The sequence below is a fragment of the Protopterus annectens genome, chromosome 1.part1 (genome assembly GCF_019279795.1).
Source record: "Protopterus annectens isolate FY-2018-M chromosome 1.part1, PAN1.0, whole genome shotgun sequence".
In the NCBI taxonomy this organism is placed as follows: Eukaryota; Metazoa; Chordata; order Ceratodontiformes; family Protopteridae; genus Protopterus; species Protopterus annectens.
The window spans coordinates 667,223,263-667,242,333 of record NC_056726.1 but is presented as its reverse complement, the minus strand read 5'-3'; positions in this window follow the sequence as shown (position 1 = coordinate 667,242,333).

Sequence of the window (19,071 nt, the reverse complement as noted above, 5' to 3'; positions counted from 1 at the left end):
ATTCATGAAAAATGTTAGAAGTTATAAGACGTGGTAAGTTAAAACTTTGGGTCAAAAACTCATAGACTTAGAAAAGGGGTATGTTTAGAACTGAAATAGATTATTTTATGGTATCAGAAGGTTTAGTTATAGGAGAAGGAGTGGTAGTTGAAACAGGATTTTCCAAGCATCTTACAATATGGCTAGAGATAAAGGAAAACAAGGAATATATAAAAATAGGCAAAGAAATAAAAAGGATAGATGAGAAAGCATGAAATGAATAAGGAAAAAATAGTAATACAGTTATGGAAAGGTTATATTATTATGAGAACAATTTTATAAAAATTGGTTTGAATGGTGGATGATATTTAAAGAAAAATATAAACATTTTACACTGGCCATATGATGTAAGAAAAGTAGATAATGAAAAATATAAAAGAACCTTGAATTTGTCTGAAGAAGTTCATTTGATTTGAGTGAACGATAGTGCTCACATATTAAAGTTTTGGTTTGCCTTTGGAGCTGTGGCTCTTGTTACTTATATTATTAGTGCTTTATTTGTTGTTTTTTCACTGGTTAGTTCATTTGTTAGGGCATGGCTAATGAAGGTGAACTTAATACCTGTGATTTGTTCTCACAAACACAAAATGAGAACAATGCTGCTGCATCTATAACAAACATTACAAGGATTGTACATACTTTATCAAAGAAGGTGGATGCCTTGAATGGCAGGCTGTTGGCTAATGAGATTAATGGTAGAATGAATGTACAAACAATACCCAATGTGAGTTTATCTAATGTGGGTCCATCCTCTGTTACTGAACTCCCTAGTTTGCACATGGGACAAACATCCTCCATTGAATTACCCTATAGAGCTAGCAATGAGCAACAGCCAAATGAAAGACTGCATTATAACCTGCATGGATGTGAACTGCCACGGAGGATCATTGGAGTTCCAGAGCTAAGGAAATGGTGGGAGCAAGATTTTTCCCTTGGGCTACAATAGGATAATCCTAATGCTACAGTGGAACAACCGGTCAGTGGCACTGATATCAGGACTGTATTGAAGTAGTTTGATACAAATTTGCTTAAATTTAGAACAACAAAGTTGGAAATAATGTACCTAGAAGAATGTCTGAAATGTGAACAGGTACCAAATGGATTAAGGCATTGTCCTTATCCAATGAGGGTTACACCAAACTCTGAATTTTACTTAGAGCAAGTTTCATTTTTTAACCAACAGGGGCTTAGCTTAATGAAAATTATGGTATCTAATTATAAAAAAGAAAATGAGAGCTGTTTAATTAACTGTTAATGCTGGAGGATAGCATTAAAACTAACACTGACTTTGACAGATGCCCAACAATTCCCTGTCTCATATCGCCTACTTAGAGGTGATCTCTGCTTAACTTACAAAGCAGTGCCTGACCCAGCTCTGTTAAAAATGCTACATCTAAAGAAATCCCAATCCCTCCACACTACATGCTCCAGAGACTTCAACCTCATTACCACAATCAACAGAACAAGCTGGAGGCACAGGTTCATAACCCAGAGACTGCCCATGCTATGGAATGGGCTTCCCATACATGTAAAGTGGAGCACCTCACTGGGCCTCTTCAAGAGAAATATTGATGAGTGGATTGGAAAATTCATCCCAGGGCTCACTCCAGTGGCTCTACTTGACAGAGGCTTTGGGTACTAAGGTTGGGTGGCATGATGCCAGGGCATTCCTATGGGCTATGCTTGTAAAAGGCTCCAGGGCCATTAGCCTAGTACACACCTATGAACCTATGAATATAATTGAACTTTTGAGTCCATTGATGCCTTGATTTTAAAATATAAAGCTACAAAAATCAAGAAACTACAGAGAGACTTTGATGACTACACTAATGGGCTGGCTTTCCCACACCCAAGATGGCCCACCAAGAGTAGCAAAGCCCCTGTAAACCAACCACAATGCTTTGCTAATATTATTTATGTATTTATTTTATCTATTTCCAGTTTGATTACTGAGGAAGCCCACTGGGCCCAGAGAGCCCGTTTTCAGTGGAGGCCTGGAGGGAAAAGCTCCATGAAACAAATTACAGTAAAGATGGCACTCCAATAAAAATAAAAGTACAAGTACAAATACATATCAAATAATACAAAGCGTGAGTAATATTGCCCATAGTGGAAAAATATCATGCAGATACATTTTAGCAAATTCACACAGTTAAGGTCAAAAGTCAGAAGCTATTTACAAGATTTACAGAGTGTGAGAGATTGTATGGGAATTAGTTATAGAAAGTTATAGCCAGTTAGAAGGTGCTTAGGAACTCAGGAGGATACCCTCCCAAGGGCTTTTGTTAAAGAGTTCTATGTAGGGAGAATGCAGAATGAATTTCCATTTGGAGGAAAGGAAGATGTAAAGCTGAGTTTTGAAGTTGTTTGTGTTTGACATTGTCCATAGTGTGGAAGTGAGAAAGTTCCATTCCTTACCTAAGGAGAAGAAGAGGACACGTTTTCCAGCAGGACGTTTAGGTTTGTGGACAGTAATTAAGTTTTGTTGTTCATGTCTGAGAGTTCTATTTGGGGTGTATGGGGGAAGGATGTTAGAGCAGGGCATTTGATGGGATTAAATATTAGTCTATGTGCTGTAGTGAGCTGGAGGAAGTCCAGGTAATTTATGAATTCTAACCATTTGAGGGATTGGAGGGTAACACAGCGATGAGAGGAATGTTTGGCTTTGGTGGAACATTTATACATTTTGTTATAACAGCTTTCAAGTTTGGAAGTGTTAGAAGAGGATAAGTTAGTAGCGGTGCGCTGTACAGAAGGGAGGGAAGGAGGTAAGAGGAGGCCAGAGTAAGCCTGGTAGAAGTAGAGAGGAAGTGGCTGTTCCTGTATAGCATACCTAGTTTTTGGTGGGTTTTCTTTATATTTTGATGAGTATGGATGTCGAACTTGAGGTGTTCGTCTAAAGATACACCGAGTAGTTTGGCAAAGGGAACAACTTTGATCGTAGAGTTGCTTTGGCTAAGGACTTGAAAGGAAATTTTATTAAAAGAGAAAGATTTTGAGGGTGTGAATAGTAGTATTTTAGATTTGTTAGCATTTAGAGAAAGGTGATTTTGGCACATCCAGATCTCAGTAGCTGAGAATGCAGTCTGAGTCTTAGATAGGAGTTCAGGGAGGTTAGGGGCAGAGCAGTCAAGTGTAGAGTCATCTGCATATTGGATGACTTTGGCATTAGGAATAGCAAAGTGAAAGTTATTGATAAAGATATTAAACAGCATTGGTCCGGGGATGGACCCCTGTAGTACTTAGGTAGGGGTGGTTAAGAAAGGTGAGGTGTCTTTTTTCTATTTCACAGCCTGAGATCTATATGACAGATAGTTTAAGAACCAGGAAATAGTATTTTGGGAGAGTTTTAGGTTTGAGAGGTGACTTAGAAGTTGCTTGTGGGAAACAGTATCGAATGCTTTAGAGAGATCTAGGAGCAATGTGGATTCTAATTTCCCAGAATCTTGGGCTTGCTTGACAGTTTCTAAGAATGAGAGTAGAGCTGTTATGGTGCTATGTCCTGGTCAGACACTATGTTGTGTAGGGGTAAGAAGTTGTTTTTTAGTCAGAAAAGGCAAAAGTTGGAGGTGGATGCATTTTTCTAGGATTTTGGAGATTGCAGAGAGAAGAGCTATAGGGCAGAAGTTTGAAATGTTAGTATTTTTGCCTCCGTTGTGGAGAGGAAGAATAAAGGCAGAATGCCAGAGTTTAGGGACATAGGATTCCTTTATGGATCTATTAATTAGGATACTAACTGGGAGAGCTATACCATTGGCAGCAGACTTGAGAAAGGAAGAGGGGATGTTGTCAGGTGCATTGCAACAGGGTTTAAGTTTGGATAGAAGTCTTTTATGTAGTTAGTGGAGACAGGTTTAAGCTCAAACATGGGGGGAAATTATTTGGGGACTTAAATGAGGTGGAATGTAGGAGAGATGGGTCGTTGGGAAAAGTTTTTGTTAGGTCAGATACTGACTCTATAAAGAAAGAGTTGAATAGTGAGGCTAATTTGAGGCCAGATTTACTTGGGTCTGGACAAGGGTTATTTTTGGAGCTTAGATTGAGGAATGAGTTTATGGAGTTCCAGAAAAGCCTAGGATTTTGGGGAAGGTTGAACTGGAGCTTAGTGTTATAGGATTTTTTTGTCTTTTGAAAATTTGTTTTTTTTACAAAGTTACAGAGCTGTGTATATTGGAGAAGGGTTTTGGGAAGTTTATTCTTTTGGTAAAGCTTCCAGGATTTGTCTCTTTGATGCATAATTTGCTTTGTTTCTTTAGTTAGCCAAGTGACAGTTATAGTTTTTATTCTTTTTTTCCTTGGTGGAGCTAGGGAATTTAAAGTGTCTAGGAAAGTAGAATTAAAGTGGTCTATGGCTTTATCGAGTGGAAGGGTTTTTAGAATGTTGTAGTAAAAAACACAAGTAAATCCAGTGCGGAATGGCAACATGTACTCACAAAGTTCCTTAATCAGCCAACAACGTAGTAGTAAAAAGTTTCTTCTTTATTCCACAGATAAAAATATAAGAAATGAGCACTTTCGCATATGCACCATACGCTTCATCAGATTTCATTATTTGCAGAAAGAGCCTAGTTTAAATAGCTTGTATCTTGTATCCAATTAAAGTAATTAACTCATTAATTGATAGAGCCTTCAAATGTAAAGCCATAGCTGACTTCATGAACAATATTAAATATACACTTACATTTAACATAGCGTATCACAATATATCCTAACTTCACAACATTCTAATCATTCTTAAACTAATTCAATGTGCCATGGAACCTATATATAAAAACCAAAGTTCAAGAGATATAGGTATGTACAATTTATCTCTTATATACATAACCAAACTAATTTTTATTTGGAAAATAAAAATAATAGAGTAGGAAATAGAGTTGAACATATGCCCCTGTGCTACAGGTCGGACTAAAATTAATGCAGTAAATGTTGTTCATCCTGTTAAATTAAAGTGCTATCTGCTTAAAACTTATCAATCTAAATGTAAATATTAATAAATATAGATATAAATATGTAAAAAATATTAGAATGTTTTTAGAATTAGAGTTTTTAGAATGTTCCAATTCATTTGTTTGAGATAGTTAGAGAAGGTTTTCGGGTCAAATTTACTAAAGTTGCGGATCTGAATATATTGATGTTGGTGTGGATGGGAGGTGGTTGCACAGTAAATGAAAGCTGGGAGGTGGTCACTAATAGAGTCAGGGATGGTGCCAGAGTTGGTAACTTTATTTGGATGGATGACTAAGATCCAGTCAAGAGTGGATCCTGGAGTATTTGTTTTATTGGGTTTAGTGATGGAGTGGGTTACTTGAGTAAAGTTAAAGAGGCAAATGGACAGAGAGGGTTTTGGACTGTTGATTTTATTCCATTCAATGTTTATATCACCTAGTATGTAAGTTTCAAGGTTAATTTCAGCTGAGGCCCATTGGAGTATGTCTTCAAGGGTTGAGATGATATTTCCAGGTGGGCTATAAAGGGTGATGACACAGAGGCTTTTGTGATTATTCATTTTTAATAGACTGACAGTTAGTTCTGCATTGGTGAATTTAGGAATGGGTTTGGTAGGGGAATTAAGGTAAGTAGATTGGAATAGATTAATGCAACGCCTCCACCCTTTTTCTTTGGGTGGTCACATCTAAGAGTGTGAAATACAGAGGGTAGGATTTCAGAGTCAGAGATGAGGGGTTTGAGCCAAGTTTCAGAGATGGTTACAATGTCAGGTTGGTTATGACTTAGCCATGCTTGAAAGTGATGTGCTTTGTTGTTGAGACTCTGGACATTGAGTGTAAAAGATTTAAGAGTATTGTAGGGGGATGAAAGGTTAGAGGAAGGGGGAGGGTAATTGTAATTTGTGGGTGGGTTAGGTCCGGGTTTGGGGTGAATGTCTCCAGCTAAGACGAGGTTGTTGAAGGAAGTTATTTTAGTGAGTTTTTGTTTGGATTTAGGGCATTCTGGATGGTCTAGTATTTGTTTAAGAGTAAGTGTCTTAGCAGTAGTGGAAATAATTTTAGGATTAAAAAGGTACAGAGGGTTGAGCTGAAACAGAGAGGAGGAGATTGAAAAGAAATGATTATTTGTGTGAGGGAGGAGATGGTTTTGTGTGGGAGTATGTTAAAGAGTAGAGAGTGGAAGCTGATTGGAGGCATAGGAACTGGAATGGTATAAAGTTGTTAGGAGTAGTAGGTGGGAAATGGGGGTTCAGAATGTTAGGAACAGTAAGGAAATCATGGTTAGAAAAAGTAGTTTAATATGGAAAGATTTGTAGTGGGAGAGAATAGCGGTGGGATGAGAGGGGGTAGGAGCTGAAAACAGGCAGTAGCAGTTTAGTAGACTATATTAAGTATTAATAGGGCTAAAACAGGGCAGTGATAAATTAATAGAACAGTTACATTACTTTTGGCTTGTATTAAAAGAAAGGTAGCGGTTGAACAATGTCATCTGTTGGCCTAACTGAGTAAGTACAATGGTAAGCTATGAGCACTCAGAGGAGGAGGAAAGAGTCTAGGAGAGTAAGGGGGGAGAGATAAAATCCATAGAAGACTAATAGCGAATGAACACAAGGGTAATATACAACAGTGGTAGGTATAGGATATATTTTTATTTTACAGTAGGGGACATACATGTTTAAAGTTAGTTCTTGGGGAGGAAGAGTGGTTACAGAAGCATTGCAGGATCCCTTTAGGATAAACTTTATAAAAATAGCAATAAGAATTACAAACAAAAACAATACCAGGTAGTTCTTACATGTGATCACACTACTGGGGATTCCTATGAAGGAAGGCAGAAAAGCTAAGTCAAACGATGGTGCCCTTCTACATCAGGTTTGTTAATAAGCATGAGGAGACTGATGCGGGTCCGCCAACTAGGGGTGTCATTGTTGATGTCATTGAACCAGAGGAACAGGAAAGGACAAGCCAGCTAAGAAGAAGTAAGCATTTGCAAGGCAGAAACATCAATAGAGTTTAAGGGGAACAAAATTTTCTTGTTCCTATGTACAATGGTCAAATGCAGCAAGGAGTCACCATAAAGAAGGCAAAATCACAGAAAAGCAACTGTTACAACAAACGGAGATAGCAGCAAACTGGGAAGTACAGTCTGAAGAAAATGAGCATGAGACTGTTATTTCTGGTGAGGAAAATAACCTCAGTGAAGCAGCTGTTACTTTTGGTGAGGAATAAAACCACAATGAAACAGCTGGACATCCTGTTATTCAAACTAACCAGCAAGGGGACTTGAAGATATTTAACTTTACTACTGTGACTATAGAATCTAATTTAATTGAACTTTTAGCAAGGGGATTGGCATTTATACCAACGCAGAAAGTAAATATAGGCACTGTAAAAGAAATAAATAAATAAAATAAATTTACATTTGTAAGTTAAATTTACAACTTTTATTTCATAGTTGTGAAATGAGTAATGTGAATGAAACCAGTGTTCCTTGTACTTTTAACCCACCCTTGCATCCCACACTGGCACTATTAAAAAAATATGTGAAACTGATTTTATAAATAAATTAAAGGGCTCTTATACTCATGGGGGATTGCAAAAGAATATGACTTATGAAAATGTACTGGAACTAAATTCTTTGAGGCTTGCCAACATCAGAGTCATGAAGCCAGATAAGGATGGGTGGGCTTGTATTTATGACTAAGGATGATTATAACTGTAGAATGGAGGAAATGCTGAAACAGGACAGTTATGAAATGGTGTCTTTAAATGAACTTAATGTAGCATACAGGAAAATAAGAGGTTACATTAATGATTTATTTATTTGTGGTCAGATAGACTTGGATATGTTTAACTATTTAAGAACATCAACACTTATCACACCTGTTATCTTTGGTATTTCAAAGATTCATAAGAATCTTGCTAATCCTCCTCTATGCACCATAATTGACAGGAGAAATTCAGCCACATATGCTTGTGCTAAGGTGGTTGATGGTATCTTGAAAAAAATATGTAGCAATGGAACACCAAATTTGTAAAGACTCCTGGTCATTTTTAATGGACATGAATATTCAGGAATGTAGAGAAGAGCTCAGGTTTTTAACTGTGGAGGTAAAAGACCTTTACACAGTCATCCCCCATAATTTAGGAATTGAATGGGTGGTAGATGTGTTAGTAGAAAGAGGTGCCCTGCAAATGAAATTAGATTAGTTGAAGAACTACTATACATCATTTTGCAGAATATTTTTTTCATATTTAATGGCACATACTACCTATAGAAAAGGGGAGTAGTTATGGGGTCCCCATGTGGCAGTAGTTTTGCCAACCTTGTTATGGCCTTCTGGGAGCACCATTTTGTGTTTAGCAGAAGTAGCATCAAAGATAAAATCATGTATTATACGAGATTTTTGGATGATATAGTTATGATCATAAATGGAGATGAAACTATGGCCAAGGAAATAGTGGATGAGATGAATGCCAGCACATCCTTCCTGGAATTCACATCCAATTTTGACAGGGTAAAGATTGCTTATTTGGATGTGGAATTATCGAAAGACATTTTAAGGGGATGCTATTTATCTACAATTCATAGAAAGATAACTTACTCAAACTCATTTTTACATTACACAAGCTGCCATCCACAATATCAGAAAAAATCATAGTCAAAGGTCAGCTGGTTAAGGCAGCATGGATGATCACCTTGGCTATAGAATTCATGCAGGAATGCAAAAATTTAAAACAAATGTTTGAAAGAGGGGCCTACCCAGAAGTGTTACTGCAGGGACTCATAAAAGAGGTCTAAATAAAAAGAAGTGGGTTACACTTCTCACACATTTTAGGACCACCAGCCTTATTAGATCATACGCCTATCCCTGCCACCCCTGAGAGTAATAGTGCTGACATAAATATGCCAATGCATATTAATAACAATAGTGATAAGAATAGATATATTGTCAGCTTAATTACTACATATACACCTTATGGTGAGTCCATAATGGGCACTCTGTTAAAAAAACTGGAGTATCCTTATGGAAGACATAGATCTTAGATCTAAATTGGGCACCCTGCCAAGAGTTGTGTATAGAAAAGGAGCTAACTTAAAAAATATATTGGAGAAAGAACATAAATTGTATAACAGGAATCCAGGAATGGTTAAATGTGAAGCATGTGCCTATTGCAGGTACATATATACATATATACGGGTCTACTTTAATTAAATGACAGCGGAAGCCATCAAATATGAATCCGTCGACACATAAACAGTGAAACACGATAATGTCGAACACACAAAACCACAAAATTTAAATATAAAAACCACAATAGTCGGCCAACCCCACCACCTGTAACATACTACCTACGCAAACACAACAAGAAAAAACACATACATAGACTAACCAAAACCCTACTATTAACCCTAAATTAAAGCACCAAAACCCACATGTAACCCTACATTAAACCCGACATGCACAACTATCTATACACTACCCTTAACCCCTCCATAACCCTAAGGTCCGTAACTATTGCACACTTACCTTACTGAGCTATACTGCAAACGGGCCAACTATGACAATTCAGCATTTCCCATTTCGCTATTTAGTGCATTCAACATTTCCGCATTTCGCTGTTTATGTGTCGACGGATTTGTATTCGATGGATTCTGCTTTCATTTAATTAAAGTAGACCCATATATATATATATATATATATATATATATATATATATATATATATATATATATATATATATATATATATAGGTAGGGACTAGGGACTATACAATTGCTAATAGGCAATTTTCGCTCACTGCTAGATGTGACTGTAACTCTAAACGTGTGGTATATTTGTCATAGACAGGGATTTATACTCATACATGGTAGTTGATAAACCTTTGGTACCTTCTTTCAGAGGCCTACCAAAGATCCATAAAGATGCGTTGAACCCTCCCCTAAGACCCATCGTATCTAGTCGTGGATGGTTAACTGAACCCTTGTCCATATATTTGGACAAGTTATTGAAACCCATTGTTATGGGAATCAATTATATCCTAAAAGACACATCTCATTTCTTGGAGAGTTTAGCCACTCACAGTAGATCGTTCTGTTTTGATATAGACGACATATTAGTTACACTTGATGTTAAGTCTTTATTTACATCCATACCTAATGATATAGGTATGGATTACGTCAGAACATTGCTTTCCAATAAGAAAGTTTCAGACAATACAGTAGCCAGGTGTATGTCCCTTCTTGAGATCGTGCTTGAGAACAATGTCCTTTGTTAACAAACCAAGGGAGTAGCAATGGGTACCCCATGTGCCAATGCCTATGCTAACTTGGTATTGGCACAATGGGAAGAATTATACATCTTCAATACTGATTTTGAACATAAGGAACATCTGAAATATTTTAATAGATTTGTGGATGATGTCTTTTTATTGTGGGGTGGCACTGTAGAGCAGTTGTTGTTGTTCATTACTTATTTGAATGGGACAACTAATTTTCTCACCTTTGATTGTTCTTATTCGATCAATGAGATCGAATTTTTAGATGTCAGAATCATTAAAGGAGCTAATGGTTTTGACACTGAAATTTTCAGAAAACCATGTTGGAGGAACAACTTGTTGCATCGGGACAGTATGCATCCTAGACATGTTCACAACAACATAGTTAAGAACCAAACTATAAGGACCTCTAAATTAACATCACAAGACTCTGCCTACAACAAACACAAGACACAACTAGCTAGGAACTTTATGTCTAGAGGCTACAATCGTGAACATGTGTTAGAGCATATCACCATGGGTGATCTTCTTAGGGAAGATGCAGGAGCCCCGCTGATCAATAGATTTGGAAATCCTTCATGTTCTAACAAGGTTAACAGTACATCCACTGTTAACAGAATTGTTATCCCTTTTACCAACAGAAACCAACATATTATAAATGTTCTCAACAAAAATTGGAGACTCTTGATGGTGGATGATAGGATCAAAAACCTAGTTGATGAGAGACCTCGTGTTGCTTACAGGAACATGTCTTCTCTCAACAGATTACTTTGTTATGATAGGGTCCAACGGCCCAACAAGTTCTCCACCAAGACAGGCACTTTTGCTTGTCATTCTTGCAATCAGTGTAGATACATATCTAACACTGATTGTTTTATACATCCCAACACCAAACGCACCTATTTTCTTAGATGCTATGCTGATTGTAGATCTGACAGTTTAGTATACATAGCTGAGTGCCAGCAATGCAAGGTTTTTTATGTTGGTATGACAACAAGAACTTTACGTGAACGCATTAGAGAACACATCTATGCCATTGCCAATGGCAATGTTACCAACGCCCTAGCCAAACATGTAATGGAACAAGGCCATGCACATAATTTTCAATTTCAGGTCTTGGAGCTAGTTGTCAAAAATGGTAGGTTAGGGAATATTAAAAACAACATCGAAGAAAGGGAGGGCAGATGGATACTAAAATTACAAGCACATAAGTTTGGTTTAAATGACAGATTAGCGCTTAAACCTTTCTTAGCCAATAGACCCCTCAGGCATTAGTACATGGTTTTATATCATTGTTTTTAACTTCTATGATGTTTGTATCTTGTTCAATGTTAGGTCAATTGCTTTGTTCTGATTTGTTGATTTGAACAGATGATGTTGTTGTCGTATGTATTTAAACAGATGTGTTGGGGCTGCCTAAATGTCTGATGAAGCGTTAAATCTAACGTGAAAGCGCTTACCTAACTGCAGTCTGTTCGTGTTTTGTTTTATTAAATCCGTTTTTAACATTTGGAGCTGCGTTTTTGATTCAAGCCTTTATGGTTCATGGTGCACCTTCTTATTCTACACAGTTGCTTATATTTGGCAAAATGTCAACTCTGTCCAGCGTTTTATATCAGCAAAACCAATCATAGGTTGAAAGAAAGGATTTATGAACACATTTATAGTATAAATAGAAGCAGAGAAAATAATGCTTTGGCCAACCACATTAGGGACAACCCTGGACACCATTTTAAATTTAAGGTGATCGACTACGTGATGGAGAGCCCTAGAGCTGGGCATACACCCCTTTTACTTGAAAGACAAGAGTTATGGTGGCAACTTACTTTAAATACATATAGTTGCCCAGGCCTTAATGAGCAGTGTTCTGTCATGTGTTTACTCAAGCTTAAAAGTTTATTATGCTGAATGAATTTATGAAATTAAGTATAGAATGTTCCTATAAAAAATATTTTATGTACTTATAGGTTTGTATGGATGCACCTTTTTGATTTTTTTGATTTTTTGATTATTTTTATATACTAATAATGCTCCACTTTGTGCTTAAAATTATTTTAAAGTATATGTAAATATCTTTATAAATATGTATACGCCTTTTAACAACCAGTTTTAAACTTGTGATGCAATGCATTCTATTGGTCATGTGATTTCATGGTTATATAAGGAGGGGTTTTACTGTTTGAATTTGCCTGAAGAAGTTAATTTGATTTGCGTGAACAAAAGTGCTCATATATTAAAGTTTTTGTTTGTCTTTGGAGCTGTGCCCCTTGTTACTTATTTAAAAAATCTATTTGCTTATATAACAATTCTTGTATTTTTTTCAAGATTTCCCTCATATAATTATTTTTCTTTCTCAAAGTACTTTCTATCATTATGTTCTGAATCTTCCCATGCATCATTTTAGGTTCTTTTATATTTTTCATTCTCTACTTTTCTCACATCATATGGCCACTGTATAATGTATATATTTTTCTTTAAATATCATCCACCATTCAGACAAATTTTTATAAAATTGTTTTCATAATGATATGACCTTTCCATAACTGTATTACTATTTTTTTCCTTATTCATTTCATGCTTTCTCATCTATCCTTTTTATTCCTTTGTCTATTTGTATGTATTCCTTATTTCCCTTTGTCTCTAGCCATATTGTAAATGATTGGAAAATCCGGTTTCAACTACCTCTCCTTCTCCTTTAGCTAAACCTTCTGATACCATAAAATAATCTATTTAATTTCTAAACATACCTCTTTTCTAAGTCTATGAATTTTTGTCACAAAGTTTTAATTATGCTTACATTTTGATGCACAATGTCTTATGTTATTATAATATTCATATTTATCACTACTTAGCCTAAAATCTTTTGAAATAAGCTTTCCCTTTTCTTATAATTAGTATACGCATTTAATGTTATAATTGTATATACTTGTTCTTTTCATTTTAAATCTGCAATGGTTAATCTTCCCATCCTTGTTAAAGTTACAGCTATCTTTACTGTATTGTACAGAATACAGCTATTCCAGAACATATCTAATTTCTTAAATTCCAGATTATCTTTAGCCCCCATTGTTTCTCTGTTTGTAATCCTTCATTTGTTAAAAATCTGATGTCTTGTAATATAATTAGATGTACATCACATGCATTACACCACTCCAAAATCCCTGTTCTTCATACTATATTCTTAATACTATTCACATTTACAGAAAGCACTCTAAAATTTTCCTTTTCCCATAGATTCATGGTTTAATAAGTTCACAGCTAATTATTAGGCAGGCTTTCTTAATAGGCCATTCTAAGCCTAACCAATTTCCTTCCCAAAATTAAGAATCAAACACTGCACTTTATGTATTTAACAATTATACCAAGTCCCAATTTTGAGCTGTATATATTTTTTCATCCATTTACTTTCTTTTTCTTTTGTACTTATCCATTTAAATTTTCTTTTTCTGCATTTTACCCTTTTACCAATATAATTACTTCTCCCCTTTTACTACCTTCCAATTTATCTCTTCTTCATCACTTATTTCATTACCTTCTTCTATGTTGTCTATTAGTTTTTCCAATCTAATATTTCTTCTATTACTAGTACTACTTTTAAAATATCTTCCATTTGTTCATTTTCTACTCTTTCTATTTCTTTTTTCTTACTGTTATTTTTGTTTTTGCCATCCATCCATAAATTTCCAATTTTGTTGCATTTATAATTTTCAGTTAACATTTTTTACATTATGTTCCATTTTCCCACAAATATAACACTTTCTTTTTTCACAGTTACTTATCAAATGTCCTTCTTTTACACACACACACACACACACACACACACAGCGTTTTGGGTTCTCCCCATTAAATAACTCCCCTGTTCCCCTCCATGTTTATCATGCTTGGTATCTGTATATTTTTTTCTTTCTTTTTTTAACTCAATATTACCATCCCAGCCACCAGTCCATAAACTCCTTTTGTCATAAACTTTTGCAATGTCCAGTACTTCTTTACATAAAGCTTTCAAATGTCCTATCAAAATATGTCTTTCTACCTCTGTTTGAGATTGTACATGAATCTTTTTTTTTTAACTTCTCTGTTAAATGCTTTTATCCTGTAAAGATTCCATGGTTTACAGTCTTTCTTTTTTTTTATATTCTCCAAGAAAATCTTCCATTGCAAAACAGTCTCAAATATGTCACAAAATGGCTGTTTGTAAATAACATCATGTGCTTTTACACCCTAGGGTGCTATTAAACTGTCTCACATACATACCTGCATACCTGTCAATTTCTTTGCCTTCTTTGCTTTGAATACTTCTGCCTTCTTTTCTACTACTCAGTTTTTGCCTTCTTTTACTTTCTCTGCATATGTTTTCTTTTTCATCTCACAACTGTTCTTCAGGATTGTCTCTGCATCCTCCTTTTTTAACTTCTCCATAATGTCTGCCCAGGAAACATCTCCTGCATTTTCTGGCTCACTGTGCACTACCTTTTCTTTAAGCAAATCATCCCATAACCCTCCTGACTGGAGGGGCTAGCACACATAGAAAAATAAGGACAGTTATGTGAGAATGCTTACTGATTTCAATTCAACATTGAATACATTGATCCTACAACAGCTAATAGAAAAACTTGTCCACCTAGGTGTTAATGCAACTGGGTCCTGGACTTTCTGACTAGAAGATGCCAAAGAGTATGCATGGGCAAGAATTCCTCAAAGAGCATCACTACCAACACAGGAGTACCTCAGGCCTGTATGCTAAGCCTGCTACTGTTTACTATCTTCACCCATGACTGTAAAGCCAGATTTAACACCAACCACATCATTAAGCTTGTGAATGACACTACAGTTGTGGTCCTCGTCAACAAAGGAGAAGAAAAAGCTTACAGGAAAAAAATGAGTTCTCTGACTGACTGGTGTGGCAGGTATAATCTTGACCTCATTGTCAGTAAAACCAAGGAGATCATACAACCAGCTCACTCTCCTTTCATGATAAATGGGGAGGCAGTGGAAAGGTAAAGAACACAACATTCTTGGTGGTCTATATAGCAGAGGATCTTTCTTGTTCAACCAATGCCAGTCACATAGTAAAGAAGGCCTATCAATGCCTGCGCTTCCTGAAGAGACTGAGAAAAGCAAGCCTACCTCCCTCTATCCTCTCCATCTTCTACAGGGGTACCATAGAAAACATCCTAATGTGCATCTTCATGGTGTGTTACAGAAGGTGTTCAGCTGCAGATCAAAACATCCTACAAAATATAGAGTTGTGGAGAAAATAACAGGATCCAAACTTCCAGTGATAAGGTATCTGTACATGGCATGTTGTTATGACAGAGCAACAAAAATAACAAGTGATCCTACACACCCTGCTTTTGAATTGTTCACAAGCATGTCATCTGGCAGAAGATACCACAGTATATGCTGTAAAATGACTAGGTTCAAGAATAGATTTTTCCCTCAAGTGGTTAGACACTTGAATTCTGGTATTAATCTCAGGGATGTGAGATATTGACAAATCTTGTGATACCAAAGAATAGTGCAATAACAATATGACATAACAAGCATCTTATCAGTTTACAAGAAAATTATGTGCAATATAAACCGCTAGATATTCTCATAATATAGAGAACACAAGAATTACATTGTGCAATAAGTACAGGTGCAATAAGGTGCAATAAGGAACCAATCAGTTGCTATAGTGGTGTATAGAATAATTGTAGTAATAAGTAATAAACTGTCTAAGAGAAAGGTAAATGTTAGGTCTGATACATGTGTAATTGTATGTATGTATGTGTCCCTTGTCTAAGCATGTGTAATTGTATGTATGCATCTTCAAAATTCGAGCATGATGCACATAATTTCATTTAGACTTCACTTGTGGTGTCTAAATGACAATAAAGTTTACTTTGACTTTGATGACTTGACTTATACAGCCATGATTTGCTGACTCATCCCGATCAAACAGGTTTCTTTAAAACATTTTCTCAGGATATTCGACACATTCTTTGGTTTCAGTATCCTTCTCTCTTCTCTATACCTGCCTCCCTGTTTCTCTGGGCTGCCTCTCTGCTTGGAACATAATCAGGGAGTGCTCCTCCAAAACAGGTCCCATTTGCAACAATGATGAGTATTTTTTAATTTGTATACATAAATACAATTCATATTTTACATATTTACATATATGCATATTTGCAGTATTTATATATTTTAACATCATTCAGTATATTGATATTTCCATTTAAAGTATTCCCCACTGTTTTACCCATGACTAAAACCATATTTTTCCAGTGATTTTGTCAATGTCCATTTTCCATTGTATCAGATATAGTCCATGTTACACAGAATATGATTCTGTCCATTTTCTTAGCTTCATTCTGGGATCTTGTCCCATAAAATCCATACTCTGGGTTTACTATAATTTAACTGAAGTGGAGTTGGTTGACTCCACTTCACATGAAAACCCGAACCCCGAACGTTACCAGTGTCGAACTTCGATATTACCGAACTACAAATCTCACCCCTTTCTCAACCCATGTTAAAACCCATCCTTAGGTCACATTCGACATGTAATTCGGCAATTTTGAGTTCGGCTATGTGAGTTTTTGTGGAATTTGGTTGATGATATAATCAGTCGACCACGACCGAGTCCATTTCATTTAAATGATAGTAAACCCATACTCTGTCATGTCCATGTTTAACATATCAAAATGTAATTAACTTTTAATCAAATCATGTTCACATACTTCTTTCCAACGTTTTTGAGTTCTCTCACATTTTAGAAAAACATGTTCTCTTGTTTCCAATTCTTTACATTTATTACATGTTCTATCCTGTTTTCTCTTGTATGGCATATTTGCATACACTCGTAATTTTCCTAAGGACAACCACGACAAACATCCATTGCATTATTTAATTCTTTTATAATTTTTGTGTCTTGTCATTATTACTTTCTTCTTATCTATCTGTAACTCTTTCCATGGATCCACCAAATAAAAGGATATCATGTTAACATACCATTCTTTTCTGTTCTTTTCTATCACCTTCTTTTTTTTAATTTTCCAATACAATTTTAGTGTAAAATTCTTTCATTTCTTCATTAATAACACTTGTACTTCTTTTTTTTCATTTCCATTTCTTTCCAAATTTTTCTATATTTATAATACATTATTGCTTGTATTAAATCTTTATTATTTGTCATTATTCCTTTTCGTATTTTATACATACTTAAAGAGGCTGCATGCACAATCAGATTTATCAGCCCCAACCCCCCTTGTTCATCTTTCATATATATAATTCCCATCTTAACTGGGTTCAATTTTGACCCCCAAATAAATGAAAAAATTGTCTGCATAATTTCTTTTTCATATTTCATTGACATCATATAAACATTTGCAATATAAGCTATTTTACTTATTATTACAATGTTTATTAAACGTGTTTTCTTTTTGTATGAAAACCTGTATGTCTTTAAGAAAATGATCATGTCTTTATTTCCTGTATTCTGTCTTCCAAATACTATTCCTAAAATACCTATACACTTTTCATTATATTCCACATCTCCCATAATACCTTCATACCCAAAACCTTTGATTTTCTTTTTATGTATGCTTAACCAATATTCAAACATGTACTCAATTTTTCATTATTTATTTTTCCATCCAGACTTTATTTTTTGCTATTACTGCAATATTATCAGCATAAGTATGCATTATTGGTAATTGTATCTCCTCCATCATTTTACATCCTCCCTTACTTGTCATTTTATTCATTTCCATTACTACTATGTCCATGATTATAGCAAAGATCATACTGCTTGCAGGATATCCTTTTCTTATACCATACTCTGTTTTCAGATCATCTTCCCTAATCCAACCCTTTACATTCAATTTCACATATTTTTTTCATAGATTGGTTTAATTGCTTGTAATATTTTTTCACGTATGTTGTATGCTTGTAATATTCCTCATAATGCTTTATACTGAATATTATCATATGCCTTTCTGACATCACCTATCATGATTTTTGTTTCCACTTTTTTTTAATAATCCCGTCACTTACTTCCCTTATTATCTACAACATGTCTTGACTCACCTTTCCTTTTCTCCCAAACAAATTATGATCATATAATCTTTCTATTTTACATTACAGTCTTTTATTTCCTATTCCCATGAAAATTTTGCAATCTGTGTTATTCAGTGTAATTGGTCTCTGATTTTTTATTTCATCTTTATCTCCTTTCTTTATTATAAATGTTATCACACCTGTGCAAGTTTCGTTATATTTAATTGCTCTTTCTAGCCACTCATTCATTACATCTATAAGCACCATTTTTGCCAGTCTTACATTTCTTTTTACATACTATATTTAATTCCATCCAAACCTAAAGCTGAATTAATGTTAATATCTTTCAAGATCTCATTCAACTCATTTATATTTAATTTTCTCTGTAAATATTCATTATCTCCCTTATTTAATTTTTTATCATTATAGATTTGTTCTATCTTAACTTCTTTACTATATAAATCTAATACACATTCTTTAATTATCTCATTTATTTATCCTTGTTTTTTTAACTTGTTTCCCTTCTTTACTTTTTTAATTTTCTTACTATCTTTCCTTCTTTTATTATCTTACATAAGTATAGTGCTACTTCTTTTTTTTCCTTTTAAGCAATATTTTTAATTATGTAACAAGTTATGGGAAAGAGTAGTGGAAGCTAGGTTAAGAAGGGAGGTGATGATTAGTGATCAGCAGTATGGTTTCATGCCAGGAAAGAGCACTACAGATGCAATATTTGCTCTGAGAGTGTTGTGGAGAAATACAG